Here is a 21,370-nt window from a genome sequence, read left to right as displayed (position 1 = left end):
CTTAAACTGGGTACCAACGGTCCTACGCCGGTTGGAAAACCGCTGGGCCTTTTCCTGGGAGAGAGACAACTTATCCATTACTTGGTCCAAGATCTGGTGCATTCTCTCCACCACAGTGTCAACACCTGGACAGGCAGAAGGCTCCACCTGCCCTGAAGAAAATCGAGGGTGAAAATCAAAGTTACAAAAAAAAGGTGACATCAAAGTGGCAGAACTAGCTCTATTATTTAAAGCAAATTCGGCCAAGGGCAAAAATGAAACCCAATCATCCTGATCGGCAGAAATAAAACATCTCAAATACGACTCCAAAGTCTGGTTTGTTCTCTCCGTCTGCCCATTGGTCTGACGGTGAAACGCAGAGGAGAAGGACAACTGAATGCCCAGCTTGGAACAGAAAGTCCTCCAAAATCTAGACACAAACTGAACTCCTCTGTCAGATAGAATGTTCTCAGGAATCCCGTGCAAACGAACCACCTGTTGCAAAAACAAGGGCACCAACTCAGAGGAAGATGGCAGCTTAGGGAGTGGTACAAGATGGACCATCTTAGAGAATCTATCACAAATCACCCAAATAACAGTCAGTCATTCTCTGAGAGACAGGCATATCAGAGATAAAATCCATTGAAATATGGGTCCATGTCCTCCTGGGCACCGGCAAAGGCATCAACAAGCCACTAGAGCGAGAACAAGGTTTAGACCGGGAGCAAGTCCCACAGGATTGCACAAAATTCCTGACATCATGAGACAAGGCGGGCCACCAAAAAGACCGACTCACCAGATCTCTAGTACCAAAAATACCTGGATGACCAGCCAATGCAGAGCAATGAACTTCAGACATTACTCTCTTCCTCCACTGGTCAGGAACATACAACTTTCCATTGGGACAACGCTCAGGTTTGTCCTCCTGAAACTCTTCCAGAGCACGTCTCAAATCGGGCGAGATGGCAGAAAGAACTACCCCCTCACCAAAGATGGTAGCAGGCTTAGTCACAACAGGAGAATCAGCAAGGAAACTCCTAGAGAGGGCGTCTGCCTTGACATTCTTAGTGCCCGGAAGAAAAGAGACCACAAAATCAAAACGTGTGAAAAACAAGGCCCACCTAGCCTGTCTAGGATTCAAGCGCTTGGCCGACTCCAGGTAAATAAAATTCTTGTGAACAGTAAGGACCACGACTTGGTGTTTGGCTCCCTCCAACCAATGTCTCCACTCCTCAAATGCCCATTTCATGGCCAACAGTTCCCGATTCCCCACATCATAGTTACGTTCGGATGGGGAGAACTTTCGGGAAAAGAAAGCACAAGGATTCATTTTAGATGTCACAGGATCTTTTTGGGACAACACCGCTCCTGCACCAATCCCAGAAGCTTCCACCTCCACCTGAAACGGGAGTGAGACATCAGGTTGCCGCAAAACCGGAGCAGAAGTGAACCTTCGCTTCAGCTCCTGAAAGGAAGAAACAGCCTCTGGAGACCAATTCAGCACATCAGCACCCTTCCTAGTCAAATCCGTCAATGGCTTGGCAATACCAGAAAAATTAGCTATAACTTTCCGATAAAAATTAGCAAAACCCAAAAACTTCTGGAGGGCCTTCAAAGAAGTGGGCTGAACCCAATCATAAATGGCCTGTACCTTGGCCGGGTCCATTTCAATAGTTGACGGAGACAAAATAAATCCCAAAAATGAAATCCTCTGTACCCCAAAAAGGAATTTCGATCCCTTGACATACAGGGAATTCTCCCTCAAAATCCGGAACACAGTCCGAACATGTTCCACATGAGAGTCCCAATTCTTGGAGAAGATCAAAATATCATCCAGATAGATAATCAAAAATGTATCCACAAAGTCTTGGAATATATCGTTCATGAAGCACTGGAAGACAGAAGGGGCATTAGTGAGCCCAAAAGGCATCACCAGGTACTCAAAATGTCCCTCCGGAGTATTAAACGCCGTCTTCCATTCATCCCCATGCTTAATGCGAATAAGATTATACGCCCCCATGAGGTCAAGATTGGTAAACCAGCAAGCACCTTTAACTCTGGAGAATAGATCAGAAATCAGGGGTAACGGATACTGATATTTAACAGTAATTTTGTTGAGGGCACGATAGTCAATACAAGGCCTTAATGAACCATCCTTTTTAGCCACGAAAAAAAAACCCAGCACCTAAGGGTGAAGAGGATGGTCTAATATGACCCTTCTCCAATGCCTCCTTAATATAGGATCGCATAGCCTCGTGCTCGGGTACAGATAAATTGAAAAGCCGACCCTTGGGGAATTTACACCCCGGGTTCAGTTCAATAGCACAGTCATAACTCCTATGAGGAGGCAAAGGTGCAGACTCATTCTCACTAAATACATCATAAAAGTCCGCCAAATAGTCAGGAACATCATGCGACTGGGGAGAGGTGGAGAAAACAGGAGCATCACTAAGGGCACACCGACAACCCCAACTCACCACAGACAAAGATTTCCAAATCAGAACTGGATTATGGATTTGCAACCAGGGAAACCCCAGAACAATGGTATCATGCAAATTATGCAACACCAAAAATCTGCAATTTTCTTGATGGTCTGGGGCAACCCGCATTACCACCTGGGTCCAAAACTGAGGTTTATTCTTCGCCAAAGGAGGACCATCAATACCCCTCAAAGGGATAGCGTCCGCAGAGGTGTCATAAGAAATCCACAACGTTTAGCAAAATCCAAGTTCAGGTTCAGAGCTGCTCCTGAAGCCACAAAAGCCTTGGCGGAAAATGTGGACAGGGAGCAGATCAGAGTAATGGCCAGAAGAAACTTAGTTGAACACCACCCACAGAAAACGTGTGTGCACAACGTTTCTCTCGTTTAGGGCAGACAGAAATAATATGTGTTATGATTGAGTCACCGTAGGCAGCAAAAACAGAAATGCTAGCTAAGTCCAGAAAACCAGAGAGGTTGGCAGCTATCGGATTGCAGACCCCTGAACCTATCAACACAACTAGCATTAGCCGTGGGGGGTTCCTACGATGCCCTAGACCCCTCGATCACAGCCGGAGAATTAAATAGCCTAAAGACAGAAAGGGAAATCTAAACTGCCCCAGAGCAGACCCCAAAGCAAAAGGCAGCCCCCCACATATAATGACGGTGAAGCAAGGAGAAAGAACACAACACAGACAGAAAGATAGACTGAGCAAAGACGGGGCCCAAGCTAACTAGATAGGAAAGGACAGGAAGGCTGCTGTCTGCAATCCGTGAAAAACCCTATGAAAATAGAGCCAACAGACTGACAGTGAAAAAGGCCCTGAAGACACTAGGCTTCAAAAAGACTATGTCAGTACTCAGGAATATTCTGAAGACAGAGCAACCGGCAAAAGGAGAATCAGCTCACCCCAGCAGGGAATGGCAGAATCCAGAAAAGCAAGGCAAACAAAAACAAAACACAAATGCTAAAAGGCAAAGCAGAAAACTTAGCTTTAGAGGAGCAGGAATCAGACTGGTTTCCTAGAAGTCCACAGAGAACTCACCCGCAGGGCAGAAGGGCGTCGGCAGCCTTATATCCAGTCCGTGACTCCACTCAGCCAGTCATCCTCATTAGGCTCAGGTGCCTGATAATCAGGCTCATTATCTTCCTTTACCAGAATAGGGAGTTCACCAGACCTCAGTGACAAAGGGGAAAATGAACTCACAACAGTACCTCCCCCTTGAGGAGGGGTCACCGAACCCTCAACCACGCCACCAGGGCGATCAGGGTGAGCCCGATGAAAGGCACGCACCAATCTTTTGGCATGAATGTCAGAGGCAGAGACCCAGGAATTATCCTCCTGACCATAACCCTTCCACTTAACCAAATACTGGAGTCTCCGTCTAGCCAGACGGGAATCCAGTATTTTCTCTACCTCATATTCATTGTTACCTTCAACCAATACAGGGTCTGGAGGTGCCACCCCAGGAACAACTGGTTCAACAAACCTCTTCAACTAGGACTTATGGAACACATTATGGATTTTAAATGTGACAGGAAGAGCCAAACGAAAAGAGACCGGATTAATAATCTCCAAAATCTTGTAAGGTCCAATAAATCTAGGCTTAAACTTAGGAGAAGCCACCTTCATAGCAATATTTTTTGATGATAACCACACCATATCACCAATCTTAAACTGGGGACCAATGGTCCTATGTCGATTGGAAAACCGCTGGGCCTTTTCTTGGGAGAGAGATAACTTATCCACCACTTGGTCCCAGATTTGGTGCATTCTCTCCACCACAGTGTCAACACCTGGGCAGGCAGAAGGCTCCACCTGCCCTGAAGAAAATCGAGGATGAAACCCAAAATTACAAAAAAAAGGTGACATCAAAGTGGCAGAACTAGCTCTATTATTTAAAGTAAATTCGGCCAAGGGCAAAAATGAAACCCAATCATCCTGATCAGCGGAAATAAAACATCTCAAATACAACTCCAAGGTCTGTTTGTTCTCTCTGTCTGCCCATTGGTCTGAGGGTGAAAAGCAGAGGAGAAGGACAACTGAATTCCCAGCTTGGAAGAGAAAGTCCTCCAAAATCTAGACACAAACTGAACTCCTCTGTCAGATACAATGTTCTCAGGAATCCCGTGCAAGCGAACCACCTGTTGCAAAAACAGGGGCACCAACTCAGAGGAAGACGGCAACTTAGGGAGTGGTACAAGATGAACCATCTTAGAGAACCTATTACAAATCACCCAAATAACAGTCATTCTTTGGGAGACCGGCATATCAGATGAAATCCATTGAAATATGGGTCCATGGCCTCCTGGGGACCGGCAAAGGCATTAACAACCCACTAGAGCGAGAACAAGATTTAAACCGGGAGTAAGTCCCACAGGACTGCACAAAATTCCTGACATCATGAGACAAGGTGGGCCACCAAAAAGAGCGACTCACCAGATCTCTAGTACCAAAAATACCTGGATGACCAGCCAATGCAGAGCAATGAACTTCAGACATCACTCTCTTCTTCCACTGGTCAGGAACATACAACTTTCCACCGGGACAACGCTCAGGTTTGTCCACCTGGAACTCTTGCAGAGCAAGTCTCAAATCAGGTGAGATGGCAGAAAGAACTACCCCTTCGCCTAAGATGGTAGCAGGCTTGGTCACCACAGGAGAATCAGCAAAGAAGCTCCTAGAGAGGGCGTCTGCCTTGACATTCTTAGTTCCAGGAAGAAAAGAGACCACAAAATCAAAACGTGTAAAAAACAAGGCCCACCTAGCTTGTCTAGGGTTCAAGCGTTTAGCCGACTCTAGGTAAATCAAATTCTTGTGGTCAGTGAGGACCACAACTTGATGTTTAGCTCCCTCCAACCAATGTCTCCACTCCTCAAATGCCCATTTCATGGCCAACAGTTCCCGATTCCCCACATCATAGTTACGTTCAGATGGAGAGAACTTTCGGGAAAGGAAAGCACAGGGATTCATTTTAGATGTTACAGGATCCTTTTGGGACAAAACAGCTCCTGCACCAATCTCAGAAGCATCCACCTCTACCTGGAACGGAAGTGAGACATCAGTTTGCCGCAAAACCGGGGCGGAGGTAAATCTTCGCTTCAGCTCCTGAAAGGAAGCAACAGCCTCCGGAAACCAATTCAACACATCAGCACCCTTCTTAGTCAGATCAGTCAATGGCTTGGCAATACTAGAAAATTTTGCTATAAATTTCCGATAAAAATTAGCAAAACCCAAAAACTTCTGGAGGGCCTTCAAAGAAGTGGGCTGAACCCAATCATAAATGGCCTGTACCTTGGCCGGGTCCATTTCAATAGTTAATGGAGATAAAATAAATCCCAAAAATGAAATCCTCTGTACTCAGCGTTTCTCTCGTTTAGGACAAACAGAAATAATATGCGAGGCATCTCCACAGAAAAAACACAGCTTATTACGCCTTCTGAACTCCTGACGTTGTGCCTTAGACAAAACTATATCACATTGCATAGGTTCAGACGTCTGTTCTACCGGTGGCAACACCTCTCGTGTAATCCTGCGTTCACGTAAACGCCGATCAACCTGAATGGCTAATGACATAGAATCGTCCAGAAGAGAGGGAACAGGAAATCCCACCATAGTATCTTTTACAGCCTCTGACAAACCTTTCCGAAAGAGAGCAGCCAAGGCATTATCATTCCAGGTAGTAAGGACCGCCCACTCTCGGAACTTTTGACAGTACAACTCTGCAGAATCTCGACCCTGGTTCAATGCCAGCAGGGTCTTTTCAGCCTGATCAATAGCATTAGGTTCGTCATACAACAACCCCAAGGCTTGAAAGAATGCGTTCACATTAGTCAGAATAGGATCATCCGGTTTCAAAGAAAACGCCCAATCCTGGGGATCGCCACGCAGCAAAGAGATGACAATTTTAACCTGCTGCGCGGAGCTCCCTGACGAGTTAGGCTTCAAGGCAAAAAATAATTTACAATTATTTTTGAAACTCAAAAATTTAGATCGATCCCCAAAAAATACATCAGGTGTAGGGATCTTTGGTTCAACAGCATGCGAACGAGCAAGGTAGGCGGAAATTCCCCGCACTTCCGCAGCGAGCTGCTCCACACGATCAGACAATTGCTTTATCTCCATTGAGAGAAAAAAAAAATTCCCCCTACGGCCTCAGAGATATAGAGGAAAGAATATACACACTTTTTTTTTTTTTTTAACACAATTCTTTCCTGCTATTGAGTACCCTAGGATCTGCGGTATGGCGGGTGATTCTGTTATGATTGAGTCACCGTAGGCAGCAAAAACAGAAATGCTAGCTAAGTCCAGAAAACCAGAGAGGTTGGCAGCTATCGGATTGCAGACCCCTGAACCTATCAACACAACTAGCAGTAGCCGTGGGGGGTTCCTACGATGCCCTAGACCCCTCGATCACAGCCGGAGAATTAAATAGCCTAAAGACAGAAAGGGAAATCTAAACTGCCCCAGAGCAGACCCCAAAGCAAAAGGCAGCCCCCACATATAATGATGGTGAAGCAAGGAGAAAGAACACAACACAGACAGAAAGATAGACTGAGCAAAGACGGGGCCCAAGCTAACTACATAGGAAAGGACAGGAAGGCTGCTGTCTGCAATCCGTGAAAAACCCTATGAAAATAAGAGCCAACAGACTGACAGTGAAAAAGGCCCTGAAGACGCTAGGCTTCAAAAAGACTATGTCAGTACTCAGGAATATTCTGAAGACAGAGCAACCGGCAAAAGGAGAATCAGCTCACCCCAGCAGGGAATGGCAGAATCCAGAAAAGCAAGGCAAACAAAACACAAATGCTAAAAGGCAAAGCAGAAAACTTAGCTTTAGAGGAGCAGGAATCAGACTGGTTTCCTAGAAGTCCACAGAGAACTCACCCGCAGGGCAGAAGGGCGTCGGCAGCCTTATATCCAGTCCGTGACTCCACTCAGCCAGTCATCCTCATTAGGCTCAGGTGCCTGATAATCAGGCTCATTATCTTCCTTTACCAGAATAGGGAGTTCACCAGACCTCAGTGACGAAGGGGAAAATGAACTCACAACAAATATGCGAGGCATCTCCACAAAAGAAACACAGCTTATTACGCCTTCTGAACTCCTGACGTTGCGCCCTAGACAAAACTCTATCACATTGCATAGGTTCAGACATTTGTTCAACAGGTGGCAACATCTCTCATGTAGTTTTGCGTTCACGTAAACGCCGATCCACCTGAATGGCTAATGAGTATGACATAGAATCGTCAAGACCAGAGGGAACAGGAAATCCCACCATAGTATCTTTTACAGTTTCTGACAAACCCTTCCGAAAGAGGGCTGCCAAGGCACCATCATTCCAGGTAGTAAGGACCGCCCACTTTCGGAATTTTTGACAGTACAACTCTGCCGAATCCCGACCCTGGCTTAATGCCAACAGGGTCTTTTCAGCCTGATCAATAGCATTAGGTTCATCATACAACAACCCCAAGGCTTGAAAAAATGCGTTCACATTATTCAGAATAGGATCATCAGGTTTCAAAGAAAACGCCCAATCCTGGGGATCGCCGCGCAGCAAAGAGATGACAATTTTAACCTGCTGCGCGGAGTTCCCCGACGAGTTAGGCTTCAAGGCAAAAAATAATTTACAATTATTCTTGAAATTCAAGAACTTAGACCGATCCCCCAAAAATACATCAGGAGTAGGAATCTTTGGTTCAGCAGCATGTGAATGAGCAAGATAGGCGGAAATTCCCCGCACTTCAGCAGCGAGCTGCTCCACATGATCAGATAATTGCTTCATCTCCATTGAGAGAAAAATTCCCCCTACGGCCTCAGAGATATAGAGGAAAAAATATGCACACACAAAAAAAAAAAATTCTGACTTTTTTTTTTTTTTTTTAACAATTCTCTCCTGCTATTGAGTACCCTAGGATCTGCGGTATGGCTGGTGATTCTGTTATGATGAGTCACCGAAGGAGGAAAAAACAAAATACCAGCTAAGTCCAGAAAAACCAGAGAGGTTGGCAGCTATCGGATTGCAGACCGCTGAACCTATCCACAACAACTAGCAGTAGCCGTGGGGGGTTCCTACGGTGCCCTAGACCCCTCGATCACAGCCAGAGAACTATATAGCCTAAAGACAGAAAGGGGAAAAACTAAACTGCCCCAGAGCAGACCCCAAAGCAATAGGCAGCCCCCAACATATAATGACGGTGAAGCAAGATGAAAACACTAACACAGATAGAAAGATAGGTTGAGCAAATGATGGGGCCCAAGCTAACTACATAGGACAGGATAGGAAAGCTGCTGTCTGCCATCCGCAAAAACCCTATCAAAATGAGCCAACCGACTGATAGGAAAAACAGGCTCTGAAGTCGCTAGGCTTCAAAAGACTATATCAGCACTCAGGTATATTCTGAAGACAGAGCAAAATATCAACAGATCAGGGACAAAAATGGAGTTCAGCTCACCCTTGGCCGGGGATGGCAGAACTCCCAAAAAACAAGGCAAAACAAAAACAAAACTGAAGAGTACAAAGCAGAGCAGAAAAACTTAGCTTTGAGATGCAGGAATCAGACTGGTCTCCAAGAATCCAGCAGGAAAATCACCAGCCAGGAAGAAGGGCGTCGGCAGCCTTATATCCAGTCCTCAATTCTAGCCACCCAGTCATCATCCAGCTGCCCAGGTGTTTGGTAATCAGCCTCACTACCTTCCCTCACCAGAGGAGGGAGTTCATCAGACCTCAATGGTGAAGGGAAAAATGAACTCACAACACCTGTCACTCATGTCCAGCAAAAGGCGCGCCCCGCAGAAACCTCGCACATCTAGACACTCGCACACTCTCTGACTCTATTCTACCACTGTCCTCCATAGCTTCACTCCACGACACAGACACTGCCACTACTTTCTACAATGCCACTCTTGCATCAGCCATCGACTCGGTCTCCCCTGTCATGCATAACAGAGTGCGACGAATCAATAGACAACCCTGGCACAATAACACCACTAAAAAGCTTCGACAAGCATCCAGAATTTCTGAATGGCGCTGGAAGAAAACACATTCCCAAGATTACCTCACTGCATTCAAACAAGCAACACTCGCATTCAAATCAGCTCTCACCTCTGCTAAACAGGCCTACTTCACAACCCTCGTATCTTCCCTATCCTACAACCCTAAACAGTTGTTCAAAACTTTTAACTCCTTCCTCCGCCCACCACTGCCCCCTCCGACTTCCCTAATCTCTGCCGAGGACTTTGCCGCACACTTCAAAAATAAGATTGACCAAAAAAGGCAAGTCTTTATTGCTCAACCACCACAACCCCTTTGCATACCAGACCAATGCCCAAACCCCATAACCTCCTTATCTAACATGACTGAAGGGGAGCTTGCTCATCTTCTCTCCAAATCACACCTCACCACTTGTGCACTTGACCCGATCCCATCCCACCTCCTCCCCAACATCACCACCACTCTTATCCCATCCCTAACCCACCTCTTCAACCTATCACTAACTTCTGGTACCTTCCCTTCTGCTTTCATGCATGCAACAATCACACCTATCCTTAAAAAGCCAATCCTCGATCCAACAGCCATGTCCAGCTATCGCCCAATATCGCTGCTTCCATTCGCTTCCAAACTCCTGGAGCAGCACGTCCACGCTGAACTTTCCTCCCACCTCTCATCCAACTTGCTCTTTGACAATCTACAATCTAGCTTCTGCCCCCATCACTCCACTGAGACAGCCCTGACCAAAATTACCAACAACCTACTTACAGCCAAAGCTTACGGACAATACTCTATACTTCGGCTTCTAGACCTGTCCTCTGCTTTCTACACAGTTGACCATTGCCTCCTACTACAGATCCTCTCCTCCTTTGGCATCAAAGACCTCGCCCTATCTTGGATCTCCTCATGCCTTTACAACCGCACATTCAGCATCTCCCACTCCACCTCTTCATCCCACCCTCTCTCTGTTGGAGTCCCCCAAGACTCTGTTCTAGGACCCCTACTCTTCTCAATCTACACACTTGGTCTGGGGCAACTCAAAGTCACACGAATTCTAGTACCACCTTTATGCCGATGACACTCAGATCTGTCCCAGACGTCACCTCTCTGCTCTCCAGAATCCCGGAGTGTCTATCAGCCATATCCTCCTTCTTCTCCTCTCGCTTCCTCAAACTCAATTTGGACAAATCTGAACTAATCATCTTCCCCCATCTCACAGATCTTCCTTACCTGACCTTTCTATAACAATTGACGACATCACGCTTTCCCCTGTACCGGAGGTCCGCTGCTTCTGAGTAACCCTTGACTCTGCCCTGTCCTTCAAACCGCATATCCAAGCTCTTTCTTCCTCCTGTCGCCTCCAGCTCAAAAATATTTCTAGAATCCGTCCCTTCCTCAACCCTCAATCTACTAAACTACTTATGCATGCCATCATCTCCCGCCTCAACTATTGCAACATCCTTTTCTGTGGCCTCCCTGCTAACACCCTCGCACCTCTCCAGTCCATCCTTAACTCTGCTGCCCGACTAATTCATCTCTCTCCTCGCTACTCCTCCGCCTCTCCCCTCTGCAAATCTCTTCACTGGCTCCCATTCCCTCAGCATGTATAGGTCAAATTACTAATACTGACCTACAAGGCCATCTATAACCTGTCTCCCTCATATGTCTCTGAACTAATCTCCCGATATTTTCCCTCACGTGATCTCCGGTCCTCCCAAGACCTCCTTCTCTCCTCCACACTTATTCGCTCCTCACCCAACCACCTCCAAGACTTCTCCTGAATAGCCCATCCTCTGGAATTCTTTGCCCCAACCTGTCCGGCTAACAACCACACTCGGATCCTGCAGACGGAACCTGAAAACCCACCTCTTCAGGAAAGCTTACAGCCTGCAATGACCCTGCTACCTCCTCACCAGTACTGGAGCTACAGCCTCACCAACACTGGAGCTACCGCCTCACCATTACTGGAGCTGCTGCAACCCCCCAACTTACTGTCTCCTTCCCCACCATCCTGTAGTATGTAAGCCTGAAAGGGCAGGGTCCTCTCTCCTCTGTATCAGTCTGTGATTGTTAGTTTACTGTAAGTGATATCTGTAATTTGTATGTAACCCCTTCTCATGTACAGCACCATGGAATCAATGGCACTATATAATTAATAATAATAATATGCAGCACATATACACAGATATACACTATACATGTACGCACATCATATATACTTTATATAGAAACATACACTATATACAGTATATACAGTATACAGATGCATACCGTGTATACAAGCACATACTGTGTATAAAGTATATACACACAGAAACAGTTTATATACAGTATATGCAGTATGCTCACATACATATACAGTTTATATATATTTACACAATATAGTGCACATGTGCAGTATACAAATATAATATACATACACATACTACAGTGTCTTGCGAAAGGATTCGGCCCCCTGGAACTTTTCAACCTTTTCCCACATATCATGTGTCAAACAAAGATACCAAATGTAAATTTTTGGTGAAGAATCAACAACAAGTGGGACACCATTGTGAAGTTGAACAAAATTTATTGGTTATTTTAAATTTTTGTTGGAATTCAAAAACTGAAAAGTGGGGCGTGCAATATTATTCAGCCCCTGTAACTTAATACTTTGTTGCGCCACCTTTTGCTGCAATTACAGCTGCAGTATCTTGGGGTATGTCTCTATTGGTTTTGTACATCGAGAGACTGAAATTCTCGCCCATTGTTCCTTGGCAAACAGCTCGAGCTCAGTGAGGTTGGATGGAGATCGTTTGTGAACAGCAGTTTTCAGCTCTTTCCACAGATTCTCGATTGGATTCAGGTCTGGACTGTTACTTGGCCATTCTAACAACGGGATACGTTTATTTGTGAACCATTCCATTGTAGATTTTGCTTTATGTTTGGGATCATTGTCTTGTTGGAAGACAAATCTCCGCCCCAGTCTCAGGTCTTTTGCAGACTCCAACAGGTTTTCTTCAAGAATGGTCCTGTATTTGGCTCCATCCATCTTCCCATCAATTGTAACCATCTTCCCTGTTGAAGAAAAGCAGGCCCAAACCATGATGCTGCCACCACCATGTTTGACAGTGGGGATGGTGTGTTCAGGGTGATGAGCTGTGTTGCCTTTACGCCAAACATATCGTTTGGCATTGTTGCCAAAAAGTTTGGTTTTGGTTTCATCTGACCAGAGCACCTTCTTCCACATGTTTGGTGTTTCTCCCAGGTGGTATGATACTCCTTCCATTTCAATATGATCGCTTGCACAGTGCTCCTTGGGATGTTTAGTTTTGGAAATCATTTTGTATCCAAACCCGGCTTTAAACGTCTCCACAACAGTATCACGGACCTGCCTGTTGTGTTCCTTGGTCTTCATGATGCTCTCTGTGCATCAAACAGAACCCTGAGACTATCACAGAGCAGGTACATTTATACGGAGACTTGATTGCACACAGGTGGATTATATTTATCATCATTAGTCATTTAGGACAACATTGGATCATTCAAAGATCCACAATGAACTTCTGGAGTGAGTTTGCTGCAGTGAAAGTAAAGGGGCCGAATAATATTGCACGCCCCACTTTTCAGTTTTTGAATTTCCACAAAAATTTAAAATAACCAATAAATTTCGTTTAACTTCACAATTGTGTCCCACTTGTTGTTGATTCTTCACCAAAAATTTACATTTGGTATCTGTATTTTTGAAGCGTGATATGTGGGAAAAGGTTGAAAAGTTCCAGGGGGCCGAATACTTTCGCAAGGCACTGTATATGTACATGTGTATATACTGTGTATATATATATATATATATATATATATATATATTCACATGAATTACAGATAAACACAATCTGCACCACAGATAAACACAATCATACTATGTACTGCATACTGCATATATGCACACACATACTATATACACATATACAGACACACACTGCTGCACATGTACACACACAGATACAGATTATACATGTATACTTACCAGATTCTGCGGCTTCACTTGTACAGATCCATTCCCAGGACAGTGCTTTACGAGCAGCCATGATGAGGACTCAGGAGGAGATGACACACACACACAGGGCTGCAGGCATCTTCCTGGCTCTGACCTCTGTTGTGCTGTAATCGGCCCCTCCCCCTCACTCTCAACTTCTAACCTCACTGCAGGGAGAAAGAGAGAGACAGGGGGGCTGGAGGGGGATTTGGGAGAGATGTTCTGGGACTACAGAGGATGGACAGCATTATTCACTGCTGTACACCCTCTGTGCACTTCATATAGGGGCTGTGGACACAGGGGGCCCCTTTTGTTTGTAGGGCCCTAGGTATCTGCCTTGTCTGCCTGCCCCAAACGCTGGCCCTGCTGACGGAATATAGGCTGAACTAGATAGACAAATGTCTTTTTTCGGCCTTGCTAACTATGCTGCTATGTTACTATGTTAGATAGAACTACTGTATTTAGCCTGTGCGCTCACAGGCCTGGCGGAGCAGAGTCATGCTATGGACATTGCTTTTGCCCGATGTGAAGGCTGATTACCTCTTGTTGGGGCTTCTGGGTTTATGAAGCAAATAAACCTACATGAACTTTAAAAAGGAACGTGCCTCCTGTTTTCTTCCTGTTGCACCTGAGTGAGTACAACCCCTACAATTTATGCATTGTAATTTTTTACATTTTAAAAATTTCAAAAATGAAAATAGCCCAACGCAAAAGTTTGATATTAATATTAGTGTCCCCTCTCTGTACCCACTCAGTATAATGTCCCCATAACCCACACGCTGCATGATGGTCCACACAGCCCCTATACAGTATGATGACCCCAATAATCTCCCAACCACAGTATGATGGCCCCCACAGCCCCTTACACAGAATGATGACTCCCACAAACACCACACAATATGATGGTCCTGACAACACACCAACACTATGAAGTCCCCCACACATAGTATGGTGACCCCACAGCTCTGGACACATAATAGGATGGCTTCCCACACAGCATGATAACACACAGACTAATCCACACAGTATGTCAGACCTCACAGTCCCAACACACTCAGCATGAGGTCCCCCACACAGTATGATGACCCCCTCATCTCCCCACACACAGGATGCCATCCCTCACACAGTATGATGACCCCCTCATCTCCCCCACACATGCGATGCCATCCCCCACACAGTATGATGACCCCCTCATCTCCCCACACACGCGATGCCATCCCTCGCACAGTATGATGACCCCCTCATCTCCCCACACACGCGATGCCATCCCTCGCACAGTATGATGACCCCCTCATCTCCCCCACACATGCGATGCCATCCCCCACACAGTATGATGACCCCCTCATCTCCCCACACACGCGATGCCATCCCTCGCACAGTATGATGACCCCCTCATCTCCCCACACACACGATGCCATCCCTCACACAGTATGATGACCCCCTCATCTCCCCACACACGCGATGCCATCCCTCGCACAGTATGATGACCCCCTCATCTCCCCCACACATGCGATGCCATCCCGCACACAGTATGATGACCCCCTCATCTCCCCACACACGCGATGCCATCCCTCACACAGTATGATGACCCCCTCATCTCCCCCACACATGCGATGCCATCCCTCACACAGTATGATGACCCCCTCATCTCCCCACACACGCGATGCCATCCCTCACACAGTATGATGACCCCCTCATCTCCCCACACACGCGATGCCATCCCGCACACAGTATGATGACCCCCTCATCTCCCCACACACGCGATGCCATCCCGCACACAGTATGATGACCCCCTCATCTCCCCACACACGCGATGCCATCCCGCACACAGTATGATGACCCCCTCATCTCCCCACACACGCGATGCCATCCCGCACACAGTATGATGACCCCCTCATCTCCCCACACGCGATGCCAACCCGCACACAGTATGATGACCCCCTCATCTCCCCACACACGCAATGCCACCCCTCGCACAGTATGATGACCCCCTCATCTCCCCACACACACGATGCCATCCCGCGGAAAGTATGATGACCCCCTCATCTCCCCACACACGCGATGCCATCCCCCGCACAGTATGATGACCCCCTCATCTCCCCACACACGCGATGCCATCCCCCACACAGTATGATGACCCCCTTCATCTCCCCACACACGCGATGCCATCCCCCACACAGTATGATGACCCCCTCATCTCCCCACACACGCGATGCCATCCCTCGCACAGTATGATGACCCCCTCATCTCCCCACACACACGATGCCATCCCGCGGAAAGTATGATGACCCCCTCATCTCCCCACACACGCGATGCCATCCCCCACACAGTTGGATGACCCCCTCATCTCCCCACACACGCGATGCCATCCCGCACACTGTATGATGACCCCCTCATCTCCCCACACACGCGATGCCATCCCGCGCACAGTATGATTTCCTCCATGGCTTCCTACAATTGCTGACAAAATAATAAAAAAAGGTAGAGCTATATACTGTACTCACTTAACCCCTGATCCTGGTGAGTCTACATCACAGGGAGTGTCTTGACGTGGACAGTGCAACACGGTGACGTCCTCATGGCACCTGCACCCCTACATCCTGTGCATGCTCCTGCTATTCTGTAGGCCGCATGCGTAAAGCACCCTGCACACTACATAGAGCATTGCTGCCATGGCAGCTGTGGGTATGCTGAAGACCCCCATTGTTCTGTCTCCAGCATCTCATTTGTTATCTCTGATTATTTGTTTTGTATAATGCTGCAGTTATTCATTAGTACGAATATAGAAAACTTGCATATTCAGAAGTTAAATAATCTTTATCTTGTCTTGTAGTGTTTTGTCTCCCTCTAGCGGCCAGAGTCATGTTTACAGTCCTATTTTCTATTTCTTATGTCTGATTCCCCTCCCCTTCTTGCAGTGCATGATGGTAGCTCAGCCTCCATTTCCCTTTACCTTGCAATCAAGAAGAGACTCCTCCATTACATCCCCTTGCGATTGCATTGCCGGTATGTATTTATGCTTTCTATAGGTAATTTCTGCTCTAATGTTAGCCTAGCTTAGTCATTCGTACTCCTGGGCCAGTTACTAGCTTGTAAACCTTCATGCACAATGTATGTCATATATAATGTGTATTTCTGCTGTACCCTGTACTGATAGTTTGTATATGATTGTTTACAGTTTCAACGCGCCAATATACTATCACGTTCAATAAAAGCACAGACTCAACCACAGACTCCTTTTGGAACCCCGATATAGCGGTTTATCTGCCTGTATAGCTACACGAGCCTGCCTCATTTAGTGAGGACAGAACACCCGTGCTTGCTGTGACGTGCCCCTCTGAAGACCAGACTGGAGCTGGGCTCCATGGGAGACTGCAACTTTCACTGTATACTGTGATCAGCTCGGACTGGCCCACCGGAGAACCACAGGATTTTTCGGTGGGCCCAAGCACTGACACCTGCTGGCATACTGGCCAGCAGCTGCCTAGGGCCCTCACTGCTCCAAGGGCCCCCACTGCTCCAAGGTCCCCCAGCCAATGGTTAAGGGGCCCCTGAGTCAAGGGGGCCTGCCCTGTGCCAGCACAGCAGCAGCGGGAGACAGGATCCTGTCCCCGCTGCTAAAGCAAAATGAATATTCAAGCTTCTTCACGCCCCTATGGGCGTGGAGAGGAGTGAATACCATCACTCTTTAATAGCGGGCAGCGTTAGCCGCAGGCTGCACTAACACTGCCCGCATGTAAAGCCCCCACACCACCGCACCGCACAAAGCACCGCACCACACATACACGCACAAAGACACACAGGACAGCTCACCTCTCGACAAGTTCCCTGCAGCACATACCGGCTTCCTGCCCAGCGCTTCCTGTCTGAGACAGCCCAGCTGGCTGACATCATCATCCAGCGCGCTGTCTCAGACAGAAAGCTGCTGGTGAGGAAAAGGCTGCCAGGATGTGCTGCTAGTGCAGGGAGGTGAGCTGTGTGTCTGTGTGCCTGCGTGTGTGTATGTGGTGCGGTGCTTTGTGTGTGTGTGTGTGAGAGAGAGAGGTGGTGGGGGAGGCAATGATGGAGCTAATGGGCAATGATGGTAGGGGGAAGCAATGGTGGAGGTGATGGGCAATGAAGGTGGTGGAGGCAATAATGGAGGTGATGAGCAATGAAGGTGGGGGAAGGCAATGATGGAGGTGATGGGCAAAGATGGTGGGGGAGGCAATGATGGAGGTGATGGGCAATGATGGTAGGGGGAGGCAATTATGGAGGTGATGGGTAATGATGGTAGGGGAGGCAATGGTGGAGGTGATGGGCAATGATGGTGGGGGGAGGCAATAATGGAGGTGATGGACAATGATGGTGGTTGGGGGGAGGCAATAATGGAGGTGATTGGCAATGATGGTGGGGGAGTGTTATGATGAGTCACCGAAGGAGGAAAAAACAAAATACAAGCTAAGTCCAGAAAAACCAGAGAGGTTGGCAGCTATCAGATTGCAGACCCCTGAACCTATCCACAACAACTAGCAGTAGCCGTGGGGGGTTCCTACGGTGCCCTAGACCCCTCGATCACAGCCGGAGAACTATATAGCCTAAAGACAGAAAGGGGAAAAACTAAACTGCCCCAGAGCAGACCCCAAAGCAATAGGCAGCCCCCAACATATAATGACGGTGAAGCAAGATGAAAACACTAACACAGATAGAAAGATAGGTTGAGCAAATGATGGGGCCCAAGCTAACTACATAGGACAGGATAGGAAAGCTGCTGTCTGCCATCCGCAAAAACCCTATCAAAATGAGCCAACCGACTGATAGGAAAAACAGGCCCTGAAGTCGCTAGGCTTCAAAAGACTATATCAGCACTCAGGTATATTCTGAAGACAGAGAAAAATATCAACAGATCAGAGACAAAAATGGAATTCAGCTCACCCCCGGCCGGGGATGGCAGAACTCCCAAAAAACAAGGCAAAACAAAAACAAAACTGAAGAGTAAAAGCAGAGCAGAAAAACTTAGCTTTGAGATGCAGGAATCAGACTGGTCTCCAAGAATCCAGCAGGAAAATCACCAGCCAGGAAGAAGGGTGTCGGCAGCCTTATATCCAGTCCTCAATTCCAGCCACCCAGTCATCATCTAGCTGCCCAGGTGTTTGGTAATCAGTCTCACTACCTTCCTTCACTAGAGGAGGGAGTTCATCAGACCTCAATGGTGAAGGGAAAAATGAACTCACAACAGTACCTCCCCTTGAGGAGGGGGTCACCGAACCCTCATCCATGCCACCAGGGCGATCCGGGTGAGCCCGATGAAAGGCATGCACCAATCTTTCGGCATGAATATCAGAGGCAGAGACCCAGGAATTATCCTCCTGACCATAACCTTTTCACTTAACCAAATAATGGAGTCTCCGTCTAGCCAGATGGGAATCCAGTATCTTCTCTACCTCATATTCCATGTTACCTTCAACCAATATAGGGTCAGGAGGTGCCACCACAGGAACTACTGGTTCAACAAACCTCTTAAACAAGGACTTATGAAACACATTATGAATTTTAAATGTGACAGGAAGAGCCAACCGAAAAGAGACCGGATTAATAATCTCCAAAATCTTGTAAGGTCCAATAAATCTAGGCTTAAACTTAGGAGAAGCCACCTTCATAGCGATATTTTTTGATGACAACCAAACCATATCACCCACCTTAAACTGGGGACCAACGGTTCTACGCCGGTTAGAAAACCGCTGGGCCTTTTCCTGGGAGAGAGACAACTTATCCACTACTTGGTCCCAGATCTGGTGCATTTTCTCCACCACAGTGTCAACACCTGGACAGACAGAAGGCTCCACCTGCCCTGAAGAAAATCGAGGGTGAAAACCAAAGTTACAAAAAAAAAGGTGACATCAAAGTGGCAGAACTAGCTCTATTATTTAAAGCAAATTCGGCCAAGGGCAAAAATGAAACCCAATCATCCTGATCGGCAGAAATAAAACATCTCAAATACGACTCCAAAGTCTGGTTTGTTCTCTCCGTCTGCCCATTGGTCTGACGGTGAAATGCAGAGGAGAAGGACAACTGAATTCCCAGCTTGGAACAGAAAGTCCTCCAAAATCTAGACACAAACTGAACTCCTCTGTCAGATACACTGTTCTCAGGAATCCCGTGCAAGCGAACCACCAGTTGCAAAAACAAGGGCACCAACTCAGAGGAAGATGGCAACTTAGGGAGTGGTACAAGATGGACCATCTTAGAGAATCTATCACAAATCACCCAAATAACAGTCATTCTCAGAGACAGGCATATCAGAGATAAAATCCATTGAAATATGGGTCCATGGCCTCCTGGGCACCGGCAAAGGCATCAACAAGCCACTAGAGCGAGAACAAGGTTTAGACCGGGAGCAAGTCCCACAGGACTGCACAAAATTCCTGACATCACGAGACAAGGCGGGCCACCAAAAAGACCGACTCACCAAATCTCTAGTACCAAAAATACCTGGATGACCAGCCAATGCAGAGCAATGAACTTCAGACATCACTCTCTTCCTCCACTGGTCAGGAACATACAACTTTCCATTGGGACAACGCTCAGGTTTGTCCTCCTGAAACTCTTCCAGAGCACGTCTCAAATCGGGCGAGATGGCAGAAAGAACTACCCCCTCGCCTAAGATGGTAGCAGGCATAGTCACAACAGGAGAATCAGCAAGGAAACTCCTAGAGAGGGCGTCTGCCTTGACATTCTTAGTGCCCGGAAGAAAAGAGACCGCAAAATCAAAACGTGTGAAAAACAAGGCCCACCTAGCCTGTCTAGGATTCAAGCGCTTGGCCGACTCCAGGTAAATCAAATTCTTGTGGTCAGTAAGGACCACGACTTGGTGCTTGGCTCCCTCTAACCAATGTCTCTACTCCTCAAATGCCCATTTCATGGCCAACAGTTCCCGATTCCCCACATCATAGTTACGTTCGGATGGGGAGAACTTTCGGGAAAAGAAAGCACAAGGATTCATTTTAGATGTCACAGGATCTTTTTGGGACAACACCGCTCCTGCACCAATCTCAGAAGCGTCCACCTCCACCTGAAACGAGAGTGAGACATCAGGTTGCCGCAAAACCGGAGCAGAAGTGAATCTTCGCTTCAGCTCCTGAAAGGAAGAAACAGCCTCCGGAGACCAATTCAGCACATCAGCACCCTTCCTAGTCAGATCAGTCAATGGCTTGGCAATACCAGAAAAATTAGCTATAAATTTCCGATAAAAATTAGCAAAACCCAAAAACTTCTGGAGGGCCTTCAAAGAAGTGGGCTGAACCCAATCATAAATGGCCTGTACCTTGGCCGGGTCCATTTCAATAGTTGACAGAGACAAAATAAATCCCAAAAATGAAATCCTCTGTACCCCAAAAAGGCATTTCGATCCCTTGACATACAGGGAATTCTCCCTCAAAATCTGGAACACAGTCCGAACATGTTCCACATGAGAGTCCCAATTCTTGGAGAAGATCAAAATATCATCCAGATAGATAATCAAAAATTTATCCACAAAGTCTTGGAATATATCGTTCATGAAGCACTGGAAGACAGAAGGGGCATTAGTGAGCCCAAAAGGCATCACCAGGTACTCAAAATGTCCCTCCGGAGTACCGTGTTTCCCCGAAAGTAAGACCCTGTCTTACATTAATTTTACCCCAAAAAGTCCCACCCTGTCTTACTTTCGGGGGAGGTCTTACATTAGCCGAAAAAAAATGACAATTTCTTTTTAACCAATAAATTAACATTTATTAACATGCTGTTATACCCCATAACAGTGCCGTATCCCACTGCACACAGCCCCACACCCCATAACAGTGCCGTATCCCACTGCACACAGCCCCACACCCCATAACAGTGCCGTATCCCACTGCACACAGCCCCACACCCCATAACAGTGCCGT

The 21,370-nt window shown here is 47.0% G+C and overlaps 1 protein-coding gene across 3 annotated transcripts in view; it reads right to left on the bottom strand.

Annotated features, from left to right (window-relative positions):
- The window catches only part of LOC141078105 (asialoglycoprotein receptor 1-like), a 104,095-nt gene that overhangs the window by 28,427 nt on the left and 54,298 nt on the right, over positions 1 to 21,370 (bottom strand). The window lies entirely within an intron of this gene.

Source organism: Dendrobates tinctorius, unplaced genomic scaffold, assembly GCF_039654945.1.
Source record: "Dendrobates tinctorius isolate UK_male_01 unplaced genomic scaffold, ASM3965494v1 ptg000502l, whole genome shotgun sequence".
Classification (NCBI taxonomy): domain Eukaryota; kingdom Metazoa; phylum Chordata; class Amphibia; order Anura; family Dendrobatidae; genus Dendrobates; species Dendrobates tinctorius.
The sequence above is the reverse complement of the archived record's forward strand: the minus strand, read 5'-3'. Positions and strand labels throughout refer to the sequence as shown.